This window comes from Perissodus microlepis, chromosome 4 (assembly GCF_051167445.1).
Source record: "Perissodus microlepis isolate ML-2025 ecotype Zambia chromosome 4, ASM5116744v1, whole genome shotgun sequence".
In the NCBI taxonomy this organism is placed as follows: domain Eukaryota; kingdom Metazoa; phylum Chordata; class Actinopteri; order Cichliformes; family Cichlidae; genus Perissodus; species Perissodus microlepis.
Genome location: NC_140464.1, coordinates 18,713,861 through 18,721,979, shown reverse-complemented (window position 1 = coordinate 18,721,979; position 8,119 = coordinate 18,713,861). Strand labels below are relative to the sequence as shown.

Genomic DNA, 8,119 nt, shown 5'->3' with positions numbered 1-8,119 from the left:
ATTCCATTATCAAAGTTAATAAAACATGGAGGTCAGCTAAAATGGTCACAGCCAGTTTTTCTGGAGATCTTTCTTAGGTCTTATCAGGTGATTCCAGCTGATTTAATGAATGTCCAAGCAGAAACAGTGTGTTGCCCTGATGAAAAGAAACAGAACAACAAAATATTTTTTTAACAGGATACAAAGTGAAAAAAAGTGCATGAGCGCACACAAACACACCCACACAAAAAAACAATTAATAAAAAAACAAGGCTTCCATGCATTTTTTCATCACTGGGCTCCAATCAATCTAAAAAAAAACAAGTAAATAAATAATATCAGGTTTCAGACATGATATTTAATGCTTATGAGACATACTCTACTTTTCTGCTTATGGGAAATTCTCTGTTCTCTTTTTTTTCTCAAACACACGGAAATGTTAAAAAGAAAAAGCTTGAATGACATCACCAAGTGACAATAATGAACCATTCTGACAGCGCAGCAAGTCTCTCCATTGTCATTTCAAGTGAGGGAATTTGATTTCCAGATGAGAATGAAAAAAATGATCTTTGGATTTCTGTTTTTATCACTGCCAGCTTACTATGTGTCTGATACAACAAACCAATAAAAAATGTTTATTTCACGATAAAAACCTTTTTATTTACATTTATGTACAGTGTGCACTATAGTTCCAATTTCACATTTACAATACTGTCTTAAAGTCTTGAGTCACCTCTTAATTCTTTATATTTGGTTTTCAGGAAGTTTTTCTTTGGACACTGGTTGTGTTTTCATTCATTTTGAGTCCAGTACTTGTTCCTGACAACAAGGGAACCCTTGTTGTGTCTATACAAAAACAGGAAGTTAGAAACAAACAACTTTAAATGGTACCATTGGGCAGTTTATTGTCAAAACATCATTTCTGCAAATTTAATTTGTTGACTCTATGATGAATGCCACTGATGACAGTTTGACACATAAAATAACTGTTGAACCAACAACATGATTACCAACGACCTTTTAGCTGAAAACTTGTGTCAGTTGTGTCCTTAAAAAAATGAGGAAAATGAATTTTAGGATGAAAAAGAAGTCCTTGGACTCACATCCAGTGCACACTCAGATCAGAGGAGGAAAGAGTTTCTGACTCCAGCTCTGGTGAATCAACTGTCATCTGACTCAAATGAACTCTCCTCTAGACAATTTATTTATAAAGTGTTTTACGAACCCAAACATTACAGCTAAGCAGTGGATTTTCCAGTTTCAGTGCAGCTAACCAAATAATGAAAAACCACTTACTGCAAGAGACAGCTAGTGTAAGTGGACAGTATATCCTCAGTTTCTTAACATAATGCTCATTCTTGCTGCCAGGAGCATTTTTAGTGTTTGTATTTTTTACTAGGTTATTGGTTCTGGTACTGGTTAGCTAACACACACTATGCACAAGTTTCCATTTGCACAACAGCAGACGACAGTCATATCTGCAGATGAACAGTCTGAAAACTAATTTAAAAAATACTGTTTATTTTATTTTATTTTTATTTTTTTTTTTGTTTCACACATGGTACAGCAGTAATGCATTCCCATACACAACCTTCCTTTCAATTAAAGTAACACTGTTTCCATGCATGAAAAGGAGCAGGAAGAAGAATAAATTCTTATTGATACCTGCCCCCTATCTGTGACAATACAAGTAGGCAACCAAAATTACACTATGACAATTTTCTGCACATAACAAAACAAAACAAAGCAAACAGTTTAGAGATCAAGTCAAAATGAAATGCATTATGAAAGACATAATGAGACAAATATCTCATATTTGTCATCAGTCACTGAAGCTTTGTGTAAATGGACAGTCTGTTTATTCAAATGAATTTAAAGCACTTGCTTATAACTTTGAGGTGTGTTGCTGCATCAGTGAGAGGGCAGAGGAGCTCACATCAGTTCAGTTCAGCTTCATCATCAACCATGTTCTCTGTTGCTCTGATACTGCTGCTGGCTGCTGGTTCATGTAAGAAGCTTTGGTCAATTCACACTACTAAATACAACAGAAATACTAGATGATTAAATTAATAATTTAATTATTATATCTGTTTCCACAGGTGTGTACAGCATTGATCACATCCAGCCAAGCTCACTGGTTGTACAGCCTGGACAATCTTTAACTATCACCTGTCAGGTCTCTGGTTATTCTCTGACTGATAGTGGTTATGGAACAGGTTGGATCAGACAACGTGAAGAAAAACTACTGGACTGGATTTTTTACATATGGTATAGTGGGGACACTTACCAAAATGATGCTTTAAAAAATAAGTTTAGCATCAGCAGAGACACTTCTGCTCAAACAGTGACAATAACAGGACAGCATTTGCAGCCTGAGGACACAGCTGTTTATCACTGTGCACGTTACCTCACAGTGATACAAACCACTGACAGACCTGCATAAATACTCAGCAACAAGCAACACACCACCACACACATGTTGTAATTGTGAATCTGTATAATGAGTACTCTTTTGCAGCCAATATCAGGACTGTTTATTTTTTAACTTAATTCTAACCATATGTGCTACAACACAGGAATGTTGCTTTTGACTAGTTTTTGTCTTCATATAGTTTCCAACTTAAAGCAAATTAGTTTTCTTTCCTTTTATATTTATATATTTCTTTCCTTTTATCCTGAAAAAAGACTGAACTATAATGCTACTATTCTACTGACAATCACGGCCAATGGATTCACATTCAGTAAATCTTGGATGGAAGAACTGAAGTGTTTTGCTGCTGTTACATGTGACAGTGATTACACCAATTACTCTGTCAGCTCTAATCAGGTTAAGCCAAAGGTTGGACCCAGGGTGTGGATTCACAAACACGAGTTTGAAGTGAATGCTGTCTTTATATACAGTTGCAGTGTATTTAAACAAACAGACTTCTCTGGGAAAATCTGAAATGGGGACTGGGAGGGGGGCTAGCGACTGAGCAGGAGAACTGCCTGGCAGGCAGGATGACAGTGGAGGAAGCTGGTTAATCTGAGGGCTCGAGCGCAGCACATCACCCAAACAGCTGAGGCAGTGAAAGGATGGAGAACAGGCGCTGGAGATCACACACAGATAGGTTAACAGGAGGCTTGGAATAAAGACGGTGAATAACGGATCGAGGAGACAAGTGTTACCACAGAGGTAGTAGTACAATGTGGTGGAATTTGCCTCTTGAGAAACGCTGAGCTGACGAAGGCAATCCAGAACAGTTGAGGTCCTCATCTGAGGCAGCTCCACCCTGGTAACGCCTGCTTACGGAACAAAACACAAAACAATAACACATAACCCAGACTGCTCATACCCTAACAGAGCTGACTCTTGCTCAAATGACACAAGTCAGAGTTGTAAAACTGTTTGAATTCTAAAATCACTGTTGACGTTTCACTACCATAAACAAAAATATGTGTGACAGGTGAGACCTGGAGACTTGGGACCGCCCCTGGTGGGCGGAGCTGGTCTTTGCTCCTTTCATAAGCGCAGGTGTGGGCAATTGGGTATTCCTCTGCAAACCTGAAGCTGCGAGTGCTTGGTGCAAGTTGGTGTTTCTTAACTTCTGTCTATGAAAGTCTGATACGGGTCCTTCCCTAAACTTCTGTTAGAACGGTAGGTTACACAAAAATGTACCACTTGAGCTCTGGCTGTTGGCAGAGGTTTACAGTTATTTGCACCCGTGTAGGTGGGAAACATTGCTCCCGTGAGAACGGTATAGTGGACTTCATTGCCACTGACCCACATTTATTAGGGTGTGACACAAACTTGTGGACAGGTAACAAAACCAATTCAGTTGAGGAATATTCCTGTGTTTTACTGTCCAGCTAAGTGATCTCCTGCCTTTTATTCACAGAGTACCGAGCTGCTGCTTTGCCAGGTGGATTTCTGGCTGCGGGCAAAGGACCCGACACATCAGTGTGTTTTAATTTGTTTTAAACTGGTGTAAGTCGACAGACTGACTGCTGCGGCTGTCGATTGTTTTGTTTTTTTGTTTTCATTTTTTCTGTATCAGTAGGCACCACAGATATTGATTCTTTTAGTATTTTAACCCTTTTTTTATATATTGTCGCGAACGGTGAAGGTGCTGCAGGGAAAACAAATCCTTTTTTTTGTCTTGCCGCTTTTGCATGCACAGCGGTGGGCCTGAGTGAAGACGGCACTGAAGATTTTGTTTTGTTTCTATAATGTTTTGCCCATTTGGGGTCATGTGTGAGTTGCCGTCCCTTTTTAACCTGTGTGCTATGTCGATTTGTTCTTAAACGGTTCCCCGCAGCGCTTGTCCTGTCACACGGGCAATCATACAGTTTTATCATTTTTAATAAGGTAAAGCTTTTTAATTGTTTTTAGGTGCCGCTGTTACACTGTTACTTTTATTTTGTATTAAAGATTAAACTCTTCTTAACTGACTGTGCGCCTACGGCTCTGTCCTATTTTAAATGGGTACCTACCACGGGTCACATATGCTTTAGGATTTAGACTGAAAACTAATGTTGTCATTCTTTTTGGAACACTGGAGGACAGTCAGTGTGAAGTCTCACCCTTTAGATAACAGCTAGATGAGCAGACTGCAAATTTAGCTGTGATTGCAAAAACGTTAGGTACAGTTAAGTACATCTTCAATTTTAAGAGAACTCCAAAACTAATGAAGTAACGTTCAAATCTTTTATCATTTACCTTTTTAATGATTTAATTTCTGAGCTGTGTTTTCTTGTAGGTGACAGAACTGAGGATGTTATTAATCACAGTGTGATTTTCAACTAGTAAAACTTGGAGGTAATGCAAAACTCAGTTGTCTTTCACATCTATGTATTTGACTGTAGAAAGAATGACAGATCAGTTTTCATATTTTGATATGATGGACTGTATAACTGCTATTTTTCACTCCCTGCTGGGCAGATGAAGGTTTTCACTAGTATTTAGTGGTTTTGTTGTGCCCTTAAACAGGGGAAATATTGAGGAAAGATGAATGAAGACACTGAAATGCAGCTCTCGCCTTCACTTGTCTGTACAGATTGACTGAGGGAAGAGGGGTGCGTATTCCCACATTTGAGCCCAAAGGCATTACCAATAGATCAACTCACAATCATCCAAGGCCAAACTCTTGACACTCATTTCCTTTTAGCTTCCCACTGCATTTTCCCAACTGCAACACAGTCAAAACAACAATGAAGTTATTTTATTAGATATAAAGAATTGAATTTCTTACTCAGAAAAGAATTACGTTTCTAACCCATCACATTTTGTCTTGAAAAAATTAAAACTTACTTTGTAACTGTGTTTTTCTTAATTTGTCTGATATGTGTTGATGGTTGGACTCTCAGTAATTCTGAACCAGCGGTTAAAAGGCCTGAAGAATCCCACAGACTGATTTTACAGCCTCTGGATTCACATTTAGTGACTACCGGATGATTACTGTGCTTGAGCCACAGTGACTGAGGCTGCTTGAGCATCTTTGCATAATTCTAATTACAGTTTATTTATTTTACATCTTAATTTTAATGCAACGAGGATATTACTAAAAATAATGTTATTGTTACTAATACTACTAAGGTGTCTCTTTTGGACTTGTCTGAGAAGTTCTGGAAGCTTTTTTTTTTTTTTAAGTTCTTTCAGCTGTGCTCTTCATTCTTGTCTCCTTCAATGCCATCAAGAAGATGATTTCATTATGAGCAGTATCCATCCGTCATATAACATAGTGATCAGTTAATAATAAACTTTTCATATCTGTTCAGATTTCAGGCCTCATTAGACATTCAAGCTATTTAAATGGATTTTCCAGGTCCAGCCGTAACAACTTTTCCACCCGAATGAAAAGAAACAAAACTACAACACACTCATCAGACTTATCATTGCATCTGTAGTAATCTTGAAAGAGGGAGTTCATTTTATTATCTGCTTTCTTATGGAATTCTTCTCACTGAGACTTGCACACACAAACACACATCCCAGAGTGACGCACCTCTAAGAAGCATAATGGCACAGAACTCACACTTTCATTAAACGTTAGTCTGAACAACAACTGATACTTTTTGCTATCTGACATAATTTCCTTAGGGATTAGTATTAAATTCAATAAAATTCAATTAAATTTTCTCATTACAATTCTGTTTATTTGTGATCATGATACAATATTATTCATTATTATTATTATTAGCAGTAGTAGTAGTAGTACTTGTACTTGTACTTTGGATTTTATTTGAGAGCCACAGTGACTGGAGCTAATTTAACAGCTACACAAATCCCATCAAAATCAATGCTGATTATGTGGGTTTTATTGAAACTGGTAATATTTAATCTTAGAAAGATGAGGCAAAAAGAAAAAGGAAACAAAAACACACATCTTTTGTACAGTAAATTGTGCTGCTTTGTCCAAGTATGAGAAAAAACGACAACAAAACAAACAAACAACAACAAAAAAACACTAGAGGGCAGTCAATGTCAAGTTTCTCCCTTTAGAGAACAGTGAGTGTAGCTCAGAAAGCCGGTGTTTATTAAACCACAATGATTGTGACATTTACAAAGATGCAATAGCCTATATTAGAATGGAGTGTAGAATGAAATGTATAATATGCTGTTTTTTTTTTCTTTTTTTAATAGAAAAAAAATCTTTATCGCATCAAAATAACAATGATTTAAAAAACAAATATGAACCATAATAAATACATGTGCAACAGAAGTTTGGAGAGTTAAATATAATGTTGAAAAGACCCCAAAATGGGTTTGCAGAAGAACAGAAAACAGAAAAGAATTCAGAGTATGACCGAGGTCAGGAAAGTGTTTTGAATGGATACAGGTGGAACAGCATTCCCCTCACTGTCAAATCTACTCCCTCCACTGAATCTTTTAAAACTACAAAACTTTTTTTTCGTTGGCATTTGAGACTGTCTGAATTGCTCACTGTCTAACTCACAGCCACTATGGACTGAATGGTAAATGGACTGATTCTTATATATACTATCTATACAACATGCCACATTCACCCACTCATACAAGCACTACTAAACTCAAGTGCAACTGATAAACATTGACACACACATTCACACTCCGATGAACGCATCATAGGGCAATTTGGGGTTAGTATCTTGCCCAAGGATATTTGGCATGCAGATTACTCTCAGTAGCAGTCATTCACTTCAACAGCTCCTCCTCCAGAGTTGACAGCAGATAGCAGCTGTTTTTGCAGGTGCAGTGGAGAAAAGTGAGATTAACAAATTTAACAGTTTCAGTTCTGCAAAATCCAAAGAGCAAATTAGAGTATTAAGCAATCTTGAAAGAATAAGTCAGTTAGCATTTTTTTAACATAAAATCATAAGATTGAAAGAAAAAGGCAGAGCAGTTTCATATCATTGTTTTTAAATGAGCCAGAACCATAAGCAGCATTTTTATTTTTATGTTTTTGCACTCAGTCACACCTGTTTCATTTCCTGAGTTATTACTTTCTGTGGTGCAGTATTTCCTGGTATTTCTGTGACTGAAAACACAATTTGAATACTGAAGCATTCTTGACTTTTGGTGTCATGAAGTTTTAGCTTTCAGTAGCACAAAGGTATGAAAAAAAAACCTTACTGGCTTACTAACTAGTCAGCCCCTAGTTGGTCAGAATTAGTTAGAATTAGTGAAAGTTTCAACAAATTAGTCAAATTTCATTAGAAGACATTTCTAAAGACTTTAACAATATATATTTATGTATTACATACATTTAAATACATGTAAATGTATGTATTTACATACATTTCTGTCACAGGTGTTCTCTCTGCTGTACTTTTGAGTTTCAGTTTAATAAATGTATGTAGGAGGAGCAAACTGGGAACACATTCTCAGAGTTTAAATCCAGTTTATATCTTATTTAAAGGGGAATTCATGGATTTGAAAACATATCAGGCACTCTCTTATGTTGTTGTTGTGTGCGATCCACTCAGGAGGCTGTCATCTTGTAAATAACCCATGAAAGAATAAAGTTATGTTGAAACCAAGCATGCCGTTGTTTTTCTTGTGACATTACCAATAAGTTTGATGTGTCACATGGCTCTCTTCCTATTGAAAAAACAAAAGTTGTATCCAAGATGGCCGACTTCTAAATGGCCACCATGGTCACCACCCATCTTGAGGAGTTTG

At 37.0% G+C, this 8,119-nt stretch overlaps 1 long non-coding RNA gene across 1 annotated transcript; it reads left to right on the top strand.

The window, feature by feature from the left end:
- Positions 1–3,463: 3,463 nt before the first annotated feature.
- On the top strand, positions 3,464–4,405 carry LOC146388777 (uncharacterized). The gene is made up of 3 exons (XR_014800083.1): positions 3,464–3,616; positions 3,690–3,779; positions 3,858–4,405. It is a non-coding gene; the product is annotated as an uncharacterized LOC146388777 (long non-coding RNA).
- The last annotated feature ends 3,714 nt before the right edge of the window (positions 4,406–8,119 follow it).